General features: G+C 42.0%; 1 protein-coding gene across 1 annotated transcript in view; it reads right to left on the reverse strand.

The window, feature by feature from the left end:
• LOC120945727 (calcium-activated chloride channel regulator 1-like) overlaps positions 1–13,066 on the reverse strand; it is a 76,253-nt gene extending 63,187 nt beyond the window's left edge. The window contains exon 1 of the mRNA XM_040360093.1: positions 12,978–13,066. The gene's annotated coding sequence lies outside the window, so the exon portion shown is untranslated. The remainder of the gene's footprint in view (positions 1–12,977) is intronic.
• Positions 13,067–13,296: the final 230 nt, after the last annotated feature.

Genomic DNA, 13,296 nt, shown 5'->3' on the forward strand with positions numbered 1-13,296 from the left:
CTCAGGATAATGTAACTAGAACTTCAGTTTTTTTTTTTTTTTTAACCACTTAAGGACCAGCCCATGTACATATACGTCCACAATATGGCACGTACAGGCACATGGGCGTATAGGTACGTCCTCGCCTATTAGCGGGTGGGGGGTCCGATCGGGACCCCCCCCGCTACATGCGGAGGTCGGGTCCGCTCGGGGAGCGATCCGGGACCACGGCGCGGCTATTTGTTTATAGCCGCTCCGTCGCGATCGCTCCCCGGAGCTGAAGAACGAGGAGAGCCGTGTGTAAACACGGCTTCCCCGTCCTTCACTATGGCGGCGCATCGATCGCGTCATTCCCTTTATAGGGAAGACACGATCGATGACGTCATTCCTACAGCCACACCCCCAAACAGTTGTAAACACATACTAGGTGCACCCTAACTCCTACAGCGCCACCTGTGGTTAACTCCCAAACTGCAACTGTCATTTTCACAATAAAGAATGCAATTTAAATGCATTTTTTGCTGTGAAAATGACAATGGTCCCAAAAATGTGTCAAAATTGTCCGAAGTGTCCGCCATAATGTCGCAGTCACGAAAAAAATTGCTGATCGCCGCCATTAGTAGTAAAAAAAAAATAAAAAAAAAAAATGCAATAAAACTATCCCCTATTTTGTAAACACTATAAATTTTGCGCAAACCAATCGATAAACGCTTATTGCGATTTTTTTTACTAAAAATAGGTAGAAGAATACGTATCGGCCTAAACTGAGGAAAAAAAATGTTTTTATATATGTTTTTGGGGGATATTTATTACAGCAAAAAGTAAAAAATATTGCTTTTTTTTCAAAATTGTCGCTCTATTTTTGTTTATAGCGCAAAAACTAAAAACCGCAGATGTGATCAAATACCACCAAAAGAAAGCTCTATTTGTGGGGAAAAAAGGACGCCAATTTTGTTTGGGAGCCACGTCGCACGACCGCGCAATTGTCTGTTAAAGCGACGCAGTCCCGAACTGTAAAAACACCTTGGGTCTTTAGGCTGCATATTGGTCCGGGGCTTAAGTGGTTAAGGCGTGTGAGAATTCCTGCCCGCCAGTGCCATATTGTACACCCATTTGACCAAAATATCCCTGGACATCCAGGTTTTCATGTCTTAAAGTAATTCTACCTCCCCTAGTCTACCTACGGCTTTATAGTCGTGAAAGTCACCCCACGGCTCCTGTCTGACATTCCTCTAATAACTGTACACTGACGTTCTCCTTTTGTATTCATACATGACTGTCTGGAGGCCCACCCAACCACCACCTGAAGAAATAACGACAACCAAGACATTTTTTTTTTGGAAGACAAACGTGCCATGAATAAGACACTCCGAAACCCTTCTTCACCATGCTGAAAAAGTGCTGCCTCGCGGTCCGATCCAATGGTGACAATCAGAACACCATCTTTTCATACAGGACTAAATATATAAGGATCCCGCCATCAATGTTGGAATTCCACTCCTCCAATGCAGAGGGGCGATGAAACATTGCAGTACAGACACTCAGGGTTCGGATCGGAAGTCTCAAAGGCACCAGGACTGTCTCAAGTCTACCTTGATGAGTTACGGCGAGTTCAAGAAAGGAAGAGGCCGCAGTGGTGGTGGGGGGAAGGGTCGGGGCTTCTGGGCCGTTGTGGGTGGGTACCGAATCATTGAAGGAGGACATAAGTTCAAGGATGAACTTCAGGGGGAACTGTGGTAGAGATTTTTCAACTCCATATTTCTAAGATTTGTAGGAAATTTGTATGTCGTTCTTTTACAAGGTTTTTTATTGATGTGATTTGGGTCTGTCTTTAGATTACTCTGTGAGCTGAGGAGCATGTTTTTGACCATATGTCAGCATATGGATGTTACCTCAATGGGGGGGGGGATGTGATAGGAAATGCCCCCTCATTGTATTGAAAGAATTTTCTGTCATCTCCTATCTGATTACAGACAAGGCGTCTCCATAAGCCAGGGGTCCTGTGATATGCAAAGTGTGGAACTGGATGAGATAGTGCTCACACTAGAAGTTTTGTTGTTGATAAATATGCAAACTCCAAGACAGTCCCTATGTCAAGAGGATGTGATAACAGGGGGATGCACACTGGGGGGTCCTTTTGTGTCATTCTGAAAAGAAACATAAGTCATCCAATCGTATCCGCGGGAAACTTGAGTTTTGGCAGGGAGGAAAATGCAGGCTCAGGGGTATAAAAAACAGTCAAGTCAGCTTGACAATAGTTCAGTGTATGATGCCTTGACCAAGCAGACTGAAGCATGATGAAGGAGCTGACCTAAAAGACTGGTGATGTAATCTCTCTCTCTCTCTCTGTCTGTCTCTCTGTCTCCCTCTCTCTCCCTCTGTCTCTCTCTCTCTCCCTCTGTCTCTCTCTCTCCCTCTGTCTCTCTCTCTGTGTCTCTCTCTCTCTCTGTCTGTCTCTCTGTCTCCCTCTCTCTCCCTCTGTCTCTCTCTCTCCCTCTGTCTCTCTCTCTGTGTCTCTCTCTCTCTCTCTGTCTCTCTGTCTCCCTCTGTCTCTCTCTCTCCCTCTCTCCCTCTCTCTTTCTCTCTCACTCTCTCTCTCTCACTCTCTCTCTCTCTCTCCCTCTCTCTCCGTCTCTCTCTACCAATTAGCATTACTTATTGTTGACTTCGCTATAGCCATAAATGTATGTTGTATCAGCATTCAGCAATATCCTCTCTGTTTTTAACAAGTGATATCCTTTATGTTATAGTTGTAAATATTAGAGTAATGCAAGTTTCTTCTCTGTATCAATAAATGTAATACTTTTCTCTTTTTCGCAGCGCTATTCTTTGTTTTAATTTTTATATAGACAAAAAGATTTTTATAGCTTATCTTAATTATTCACGTGCGATATTAATATTTCTCTGATTATTGATTATGTACGTGCGTTATTAATTTTTCTATGACAGTATTTGATCGCCTGTGCGGTTTTTATTTTTTGCGCTATAAACAAAAAAGAGCAACAATTTTGAAAAAAACACATTATTTTTTACATGTTGCTATAATAAATATCCCAATTTAAAAAAAAAAAAACTATTTTTTTCCTCAGTTTTGGCCGATACGTATTCTTCTACATATTTTTGGTAAAAAAAAAAAAAATCGCAATAAGCGACTGGTTTGCGCAAAAGTTATAGCGCCTACAAAATAGGGGACAGAATTATTATTTTTCATTATTTTTTTTTTTACTAGAAATGGCGGCGATCTGCGATTTTTATTGGGACTGCAACGTTATGGCGGACACATCGGACACTTTTGACAAATTGTTGGCACCATTTACATTTATACTACAATCAGTGCTATAAATATGCACTAATTACAGTATAAATTTGACTGGCATTGAAGGGGTTAACACTAGGGGGTGAGGAAGGGGTTAAATGTATCCCTGCATTGTGTTCTAACTGTAGGTGGAGGGGGGGTGACTGGGGGGGGGGGGTGACCGGGGGATGTCCCTATGTACAAGGGACACAGATCGGTCTCCTCTCCAGAGACAGCACCGCTGTCTCTGTGTAAAACGGCAATGAGAGATGATCTCATATGTTTACATATGAGATCATCTCTCATTGGCCGCACAGATCGCATCGCAAACGGCCACTCTGATTGGCCGTTCGCGGCGATCTGTAATTGGCTGTGTCCAAGGGACACGGCCAACACAGAGTTTCCCCGCTGCGCGCTCTGGAGCGCGCGCGGGGAACGCCCAAAGGGGCGGACGTCAATTGACGTCCTGTTGGATTTTCACGTCCGCGCTGTAGCCGTCATTTGACTATAGCGCGGGTCCCAGGAGGTTAAACAATGTTCATTTTCTTTTCTAATGGTTGGTGGGGTCGGATCGACGTTTGTTTTCGACTGCAGTAACAAGATGAAAATCTTTATTGAATGAACACATAACAAAAATTTCTAGCAGTGAATGTGTTTATCATTTAGTAAAGTCTATTCATTCCAAGAAGTACACAACTTTCAAACCACATTCATCAAGTTATTGAATTTTCCTACAACTGTTCATACAAATATGCGTAAAACATTTGTTTGAAAGTCTATGCATGGCCAGCTTAAAGTGACACTAAAGGGTTCGATTTTTTTTTTTTAAATAACAAACATGTCATACTTACCTCCACTGTCTTGGCTCCTCCCTGCATCAGATAACCCCCTCTGGAAAGCGCTCTTCCAAGGGGGCTACCTTGCGGGCCCATACCTCAAGCCAAATGAGGTACTGCAGGCCTATTTAGCTTGAATTCTGCTTGTCTTGCGAGTTAACACTCGCAAACCGAGTCAGAATAAAAAAAAAAAAGTTGCTTGCAAATCAAAACGCTCTCAAACCAAGTTACTCTTAAACCGAGGTTCCACTGTAATGGAGAAAGTAATGATCGTGTAGCGCCCCCTTACTTTCAGTATGGGCACTACGCTAAAGTTAGTGGGGAATGGGAGAGTTACCTTGCTCCCATTCACTAGTTGTTTAAATTTTGGGACTTCTTTCATTCCAGAAATGTCCACTGGGTCAGTCTGTGGTCCAGGGATACAATGTCATCCCTGGCCAGCAGTTTGCCCCAGAGGGGTTCTGGCAGAGTAAGTTTCTCCAGCAGCCAATCAGAGGAGCTTTTCCCTCGCGGGGCGTGCTGGAGAGGAGTATATCTGTGACAGGTGTCATGTGTTCTAAAATCTTTGCGGCATCCATCTTCAGGGTGCGCGCATCCATGGACCCCACCGGCGTGGCCCACCTGGCCATAATTGCAGACTACTTGGGACCTCATCTGGAGGTACAAGGGGACCCCAGTGACTGGCTGGGTTCCCGATTCTATTGAGAGGATCCCAGGCTGGGTGCCGTTCGATTGGGGAGTCGGTTTGAGGAGGACCCAGAGGCAGATCGTCCAACAGAGCCTGAACAAAGCAATTGGGGATCCGGTGACCAGAGTACTGACAGGTATGTTTGCTGTCATCTGGTGACCGATGCAGAAAGCTACTGGGAGGATTCGCTCCATCTATCTAGCTCAGTTATTGTAATTGGCCTGTGGCAGAGGCCTGAGCCGGGTCTGTGAGAGAGGACTGTTCCTAAATCCTAAGTGACATCTCGGCTGCCAGGCCTGTAGAGAAGTGTCTGTCCGGGGGCACTTTACCCACTCAGTTGGAGTGGCGATGAGTTACAAATTGGTACTATGCAGAGCAGTACTGACTGCTCTATTTAATATTCAAGCCTGATACTGCAAAGGTTCTTCCTCTCTCTCTATTCATCAACTTTGTTCTTCCCAATTGATGTTGATGTTGGCCGTGTTGGCCTGGAAAATAAAGTATTGGAAAAAACCCTTTATTCACTGTCTGGACCTTCGCTCACTGTTTGTCTCTACAATTGCACCCCTGGACAACGCCAGGGTAACTTAATAGGCTGATCCCCAAATTCAACCAGCAGGTCCTTCGGGGGTAGCGCTACAATCGTTAATACTGGACACATTTGTCACCGCATTCCCACAAGACAGGCTTGCATTGGAGGTGTTTGGGCATGTTCCCTACCTCCCACTACCTCAGAAATAAACATACCTATTGAGGCAATAAAACATATTAAAGAAATCTATCATCTACAGCCAACTTAATGCCATCACCCACAATTCAGACCAAGATTTGGCCTCTATCAACAAATCTTTATAAAATAACACACATATAATGCACAGAAGATAAGCAAATAGCTGAACACATCATATATCAAATCTATGAATCTGCAAGAATAAATACCTTTCTGAGCTTTTCTTAACCTCCCGTTAACCTCGAGGCTGCAATGAATTATGTACTATGAAATCTAGAAGGCGAAAGTATCTCTGAGACGGGGGATAGCAAAGCTGTTTAAATATACGCACACAGTCCTAGCTCAGCTGAGAAACCACAGCGAGCCATGTGACCAAGTAGTAGGAAATTCCATAGTTAGCCAAAGCATGAGTATAAAGGAATTTTGTTTGGCTGCCCAGTTGTTTACTGTAATAGAATATAATCCCAGCTCATACAAAACTCTGTCATTCATTAGCATTAGGAAGCCTCCATAGTTAAACTGTGAAGTGATGCCTAAAATGAATTTCAACATATTCATTATATCTTATCCTTGTTATTCAAAATAGCTATGAAAGTATTCTAAATCAACTATGACATGTATGTAAAGGAGAAGTATTAACAAATCTTTTTTGGCTGTACTTCTATGGATCACAGGAATGCAGTTAATTTGTTCTGTGATCTGTTATCAGCTGACAGCGGGCTAAAGCCTGCTGTCAGCTGATGTCACTCTACCGGGCCAGGCTGGGCAAAGATCTCGACTTTACAGTTGGGATCCACCCAGATGCCTTGACTGACAATCACGGCTCTCTGCTCAGAGTGGAGGGGAGAAATGAGCGATCAGCAGTGTTTGATCACTCAGTTCTCTGTGCAGAGACGGCAGGGGACATATGTGGCAGTGGATCGATGCTGCATCCACCTAGGTGAGTATAAGGTTTTTTTTTTTTTTTTTTTATAAACCCCATGCTTCTCTTTTATATCAAAAGCAGTACATTTTCTGGGCAGACACTTAAAATACATACATTTGTGTCTTATTTATATCATGTATTTATAGCTCACCAGTATGTTTTTCAGCACTTTACACATTATACAAAAACATTTAAAGAAGTTCCTTAATATAGTAGTAGTGAAACACTAAAGCTGGCCATAGACAGATTGAAATTCGGCCATTTCAGAAGGTATCTATCAATCAACTTCAGAACATTTTTTTTTCCTGTTCGATCACTGCCAGCAGCTAAAGCAGTCAGCAGTGATCACTGTATTCTGACAGCTGTCAAAATATGATATCGTAGTGGGAGGGATTCCCCCATCAATAACCCGTGGTTGAGCCTAGGTTCACACTGCTGCGTATTCAAAATCGCTGTAAAATGCGCGATTTTACCGCGATTTTGCCGAGATTTTGCCGCGATTTGCCGCGATTTCGGCCGCAATTTAATGTAAATCGCGGCCCGAAATCGCAAAAAGTAGTACAGGAACTACTTTTTGAAATCGCAGATGCGGCGTCGCACTGATTAGGACAGTGCCATTGCCGACAATTGCCGCCGATTTGAAATGCGATTTGACATGTCAAATCGCATCTCAAATCGTTCCAAATCGTACCCAGTGTGAACCAGGGCTCAAGGAAAGAAAATGGCATAATGTATGGCCTGCTTAAAGCTATGCTGAGAACTCAGGCCCAGATTCTCAAAGGACTTACGACGGCGCAGCGCCATGTACGCCGTCGTAAGTCCTAATCTGACCCGTCGTATCTATGCGACAGATTCTTAGAATCAGTTACGCATAGATATCCATTAGATCCGACAGGCGTAAGTCTCTTACGCCGTCGGATCTAAACTGCATTTTTTTTTGACCGCTAGGTGGCGCTTCCGTCGAATTCCACGTCGAGTATGCAAATGAGCTAGATACGAGAATTCCCGAACGTATGCGCGGCTGACGCAGTAAAGTTACGACGTTTACGTTAGGCTTTTCCCGGCGTAATGTTGCCCCTGCTATATGGTGGCATAAGTGCGGCGCAACAATGTTAAGTATGGCCGTCGTTCCCACGTTGAAATTTGAAAAAGTTATGTCGTTTGCGTAAGTCGTCCGTTAATGGGGCTGGACGTCATTTACGTTCACGTCGAAACCAATGACGTCCTTGCGGCGTACTTTGGAGCAATGCACACTGGGAAATTCCACGGACGGCGAATGCGCCGTTCCGAAAAAACGTCAATCACGTTGGGTCACAGTAGTTTTGCATAAAACACGCCCCCCTGATCCAAATTTGAATTAGGCAGGCTTGCGCCGGCCGAATTAAGCTACGCCGCCGCAACTTACAGGGCAAGTGCTTTGAGAATACAGCACTTGCCCGTCTAAGTTGCGGAGGCGTAACGTAAATCTGATACGTTACGCCGCCGCAAGGATACGCAGTTTTACAAGAATCTGACCCTCAGTATGTTCTCCTTCAATGATCAGCTCAGTGTGCTGCTGCTTCTTCTCCCCCAGCTCTTATGCAGATGGGAACAGAGGTAATGTGATCACGTATAAAAAAGGGCTTTTTGTTTTTATATCCATACAAAAATGTTATGCCTTTCTTTTCTATTTTAAAAAGAATGGGTTGTTTTACAAGGTGATTGTTTACAAGCACGTTAAGCCCCCATTCAATTCACATTGGGCCGATTTGACATGTCAATTCGCATGCCAAATCGAAGCCTACTGCCGGTAACGGCACTGTCCGAATCGGTGCGAAGCTGACTTTGTGGCACAGCACCGATTTCCAAAAGTAGTTCCTGGCAACTTCAGGGGCGATTTTAATAGACATCTGTGCATAAACCCAAACAGATGTCTTCCAAATCGCCCCCGAACTCGCAATGAAATGCGGGTTTGAAATCTAATGTGAACGAGGGCTCAGGCTACATTGATACAATCAGCCAGAAGCTGCTGTAGGTGAGAATCAATAGATTCTAAAAGTTGCTTGCACACATTTAGGGGAATTCAACCTAGCCCTAATGACAGATTTTTGGTGGTAGTTCCCTTTAGAACTTGCTGTGCCTAATTCAGGCGAGCATTTGCACCAGGGTCGGTAAATCTGGGTAAACACGGATCAAAATTGGTCCGGATCAGCAAAGATCGGCCAAATTTTATTCTGTGTGTAGCTCTCCCAGTTCAACAATCACTCTTCCACTGTATCTATAGAGGCAAGCTACTCCCTGATTTGGACTACAAAAAGGTCCTTTTCTATTAATCTCTCATACATGGTTTATGCCGCGTACACACGATCGGTCCATCCGATGAGAACGGTCTGATGGACCGGTTTCATCGGTTTGCCTACACACCATCGGTTAAAAAAACAATCGTGTCAGAACGCGGTGCCGTAAAACACAACGACGTGCTGAAAAAAACGAAGTTCAATGCTTCCAAGCATGCGTCGACTTGATTCTGAGCATGCGTGGATTTTTAACCGATGGACGTGCCTACAACGATCGTTTTTTTTTTTCTATCGGTTAGGTATCCATCAATTAAATTTAAAACAAGATTGCTTTTTTTTCCACCTATGGATAAATAACCGATGGGGCCCACACGTGATCAGTTTGGTTAGATGAAAACGGTCATCAGACCGTTCTCATCGGTTTGACCGATCATGTGTACGCGGCATCAGGCAAATTAGTAGTTTACAGTAAACAGTCAGAATTTTTTTTTTGTGCTTTCAGTTCAGCTCACAGGAATAGAGGAAGACCTCTTTGTAGTCCAACCCAGGAAAACAGCATGCATTAATACTGTAGAAGAGTGAAGGTAGCCACCCACTGACAGGATGTATATTATTCACAGGATTAGAAAGTAAGAATTAAGTGAAAGGACCTATAAAAAAAATAAAAATGAATGCAACCACTACACCTAAGGACTGTTAAAAAATAAGTTCACCTTTGGAACATGTTGCATATTCCTCCAGTATTTTGGATGGAATATGTAACATGTTTCAGCTCATTCCTACATTCCTCAAGATCCCCCCTCCCTGGGACAACGGCCGGGGGTTCCTCTCGCCACACCCACTCTGACAATTAAAACACAGCATGGTCATGCGAGGCTTCACCCACCCGGCCTTGCCATTCATTCACAAAGTTCTGTGAAACAATGAACTACAAGAAATGCTTTATAGGCTCCAGTGTAATTAAATTATTCATAATAATAATATATTTTTTAATTATAAAAGGTGAACTTATCTTTTAAAATGCAATATAAATATATACACATACACACACACACACATACACACACATATATATATATATATATATATATATATATATATATATATATATATATATATATATATATATGTGTGTGTGTATATATATATTTTTTTTTTTAGGGGGGGGGGGGGGTTGGGTTTGGATGGGTTTAGGATCTTTGTTTATCTCTATTAATGGGGAGGGGAGTTCGTTATTTACAGAAACAGCTTGAAAGGCAGATAAGAATATTTTTCCTTCCAGTTTAGCTCACAGTATGTGACAAGCACGCTACGTTTCTGGTAAGATTAACAAGAATTTTTGCTAAAAATGTTCCAAGAAAATTAAAAATAATGCAATGATCACATCTAAGGCTAGGTTGAGTTTATTGTGAATTAGGAACACGCTCACAACACTAAACACAAGACAGAAAAACGCTGCACTAATTCTTAATGGTACCCCCCATGCATTGGCAAAACACTGGCGATTTTGCGTGTGTTCCATGCAGCACAATTAGAAAAAAAAAAAAGGTTGAAGATTTCTTTCCCTGCATTTCTGAAGGTAGGGTAGCTTAATGAAATTGATTGGCTGCCCAGCCCTACAAGCAGAACAAAGCCTCCACAAGTGTGAACCAAGCCTAAGATTAACACACTCTACAATACAATAGATTTTTTTAATTTATATATCTTTTAATGTTACACAGATGGTTATACAAGTATCTCTGCAAGAGAAATCTTGATTTCAGGTGTTTATATCAATTTTAAACATATCAGATGTCTGCCAAGTCGTTAAAACCCTCAGGACCAAATAATTTTAACTGTCCATGTCTTAACGTGTCTGCAGAGGCTACAGAATGTTCATTCTATCTGATCATTTGCATTCTAATCAGAGAACATTATCTTCTAATGAGGTAAACACCTTGAAAAGTTGAATATCCCCTGATTTGCATGTTTGTAGGATGTTTATTTTTGCACCTTTAGGCTGTTTTTTTAGCCTAATACCTGTAGGCACCCTTATGCTATGTTTTCTTGACACATACCTCTTCTAGCTCTTTTATTACATGCTGATTAAAAATATCAGGTCAGGTATTAATTAAATAGTGTATGTAAGTTGTGGGCCAAATTTCAATGCCTGCTTGAATAAGATAGTATTTATTATGATTATTATTATACAGGTTTTATATAGCGCCAACAGTTTGCGCAGCGCTTAACAAAATAAAGGCAGAATTTGGTACAAGAGGAATCAGAGGGCCTTGCTCATTAGAGCTTACAATCTAGAATGGGAGGGTCAATGGATACAAAAGGTAATAGCTGTGGGTGGTGAGCTGATGGAGGAAGTAAAACAGTGTTAGTTAGAAGCAGGATAGGCATCTTTAAAGAGAAGGGTTTTCAGGGATCGTCTAAATATGGATAGATTAGGGGACAGTCGGACAGATTGGGGTAGGGAGTTCCAAAGGATGAGAGAGGCTCTGGAGAAGTGCTGGAGGCGGGCATGGGAACCATGGGAATGACAGTATACCTGTCATTTTGCAGTAAAAACATGCAGCAAAACATTTCTAGTTTCTGGATGAAAAAATAGATCTAAATAATATCCCTTTAAGTTTAAAGCCCATCTTGGGTGGAGCTAGGTTCCGTAAAGGTAATGTTTTTTCTTGCACAGTTACAGATTGGACCAATGTAGCTGCATATTTCCATAGAAGCGACAACTTGACTACAGTGATTTTCAGCTTTCACAGGGATCGATGAGTTCTAAGATATATATACTTCCAAGATGGACCAAAGCAACTATGCAGGAAAAATCATACCAAACTTCAGCTTTAACAGTGGATCAATGGAATGGTGGAAATTGGGGAAGGAAAGCACCAACTGCCTATGGTTCCTCCTGCGCTGTGCTGGACCTTTAAAGGTAAAAAAAAAAATCCCTAAATAGCTTCCTTTACCTTAGTGCAGTCCTCCTTCACTTACCTCATCCTTTCATTTTGCTTTTAAATGTCCTTATTTCTTCTGAGAAATCCTCACTTCCTGTTCTTCTGTCTGTAACTACACACCGTAATGCAAGGCTTTCTCTCTGGCGTGGAGTGTCGTGCTCACCCCCTCCCTTGGACTACAGGATAGCCAGGACGCTCTCTACGTTGCAGATAGAGAAATGAGCTGTGTGATAGTGGGCATCCTAATTCTCCTGTAGTCTAAGGGAGGGGGCGAGCATGACACTCCACACCAGGGAAAAAGCCTTGCATTACTGTGTGGCGTTACAGACAGAACAGGAAGTGAAGATTTCTCAGAAGAAATAAGGACATTTGAAGGAGGACTGCACTAAGGTAAAGGAAGCTATTTAGGAAGAAAAAATTGTACCTTTACAACCCCTTTTAGAAGGAATAGGCTGCAATGCATACCAATTTTCAACTTTTTACTGACTATATATGTCCCAAGATAGGAGCTCTTAAAGCCTGGAGTTAGGGACCAGACAGAGGCACCTTTGTGTGGCTTTAACAAATAATTGCAAGTGTATGCTACAAAAAACTTTTATTGCACATTCTTAAATCTGCTTAGACTTTTGCTGACTGGCATGTGTGCCAGGGATCTTTTTTTGTATTGTACTATTCAATGAATTGCCCTGCCCAGGTATACCTTAATTATAATAAGTACAAACTGACTCAAGTGGTTTCGATTTCTGTTTTCCATCCTGTATTTTGCCTAGTACAGTTTATCTTTTATAAGAAACCAAATCACTTATCATGGGAGGAAACTAGACTGCAATGACGAAAACTTATATAAATGCAGGAAAAACATAGAAACTCCATTCAGTTAGTGTCCCAGACATCCTCTGTTACAATACTTCAAAGAGCTGTAAGTGGTTAGTGGTTATGGTTTTGCTTTTAACTTAAAGAACAATTTTTTAACCTGATTGTAATTTTACCATAACATTGGAAAACCACCAAAAAATTTCCAGCCTACTGGAAGATTTAATTTATTGGTATACCATTTTTTATAACTCCGTCACAGCTTAACTTACACACAAACACATTTTCTTGAGCAATATAGCTATATATGTAAAACATCCACATCCTTAAAAACTCCAAATCCTTAGTTAATCACGAAAAAAATTAAAAAAGCCCTTATAAAAAGAGCTCCAAATTGTTTTTATTGGAGTATTACAACAACTATGTTGTATTTAAATTAATGTTAAACTTAGTTTAATATAAGCAGCCATAAATCACGTGAGAAGCTTACCTAGAGATGTCTCCTGGAGCTGCAGTGAGTTGTCCAGCTTCCAGTCCTCAACTCTCAGTACAGTGTGTGAAGCATGATATATAGCCCTAGCAGGCAGAGAGCATTCCTATGGTACCCTCCCCTTTCTGTATCTCCATCCTGTCTGCAGGGTGAAGGAAACTCCCTCTGGATATGCCTGAACAACATCATAGTAAAAGTTTCGCAAGTCAAAGGAACCTTTTGTTAGTTTCTATTACAGTCTCTTATCACGGAAGCAAATTTGTGAATCAGTACTGCTTGTATGTTAGTGCAAATAAAAAAAGTATCACGAACAGTACTC

Source organism: Rana temporaria, chromosome 7 (assembly GCF_905171775.1).
Source record: "Rana temporaria chromosome 7, aRanTem1.1, whole genome shotgun sequence".
NCBI lineage: Eukaryota > Metazoa > Chordata > Amphibia > Anura > Ranidae > Rana > Rana temporaria.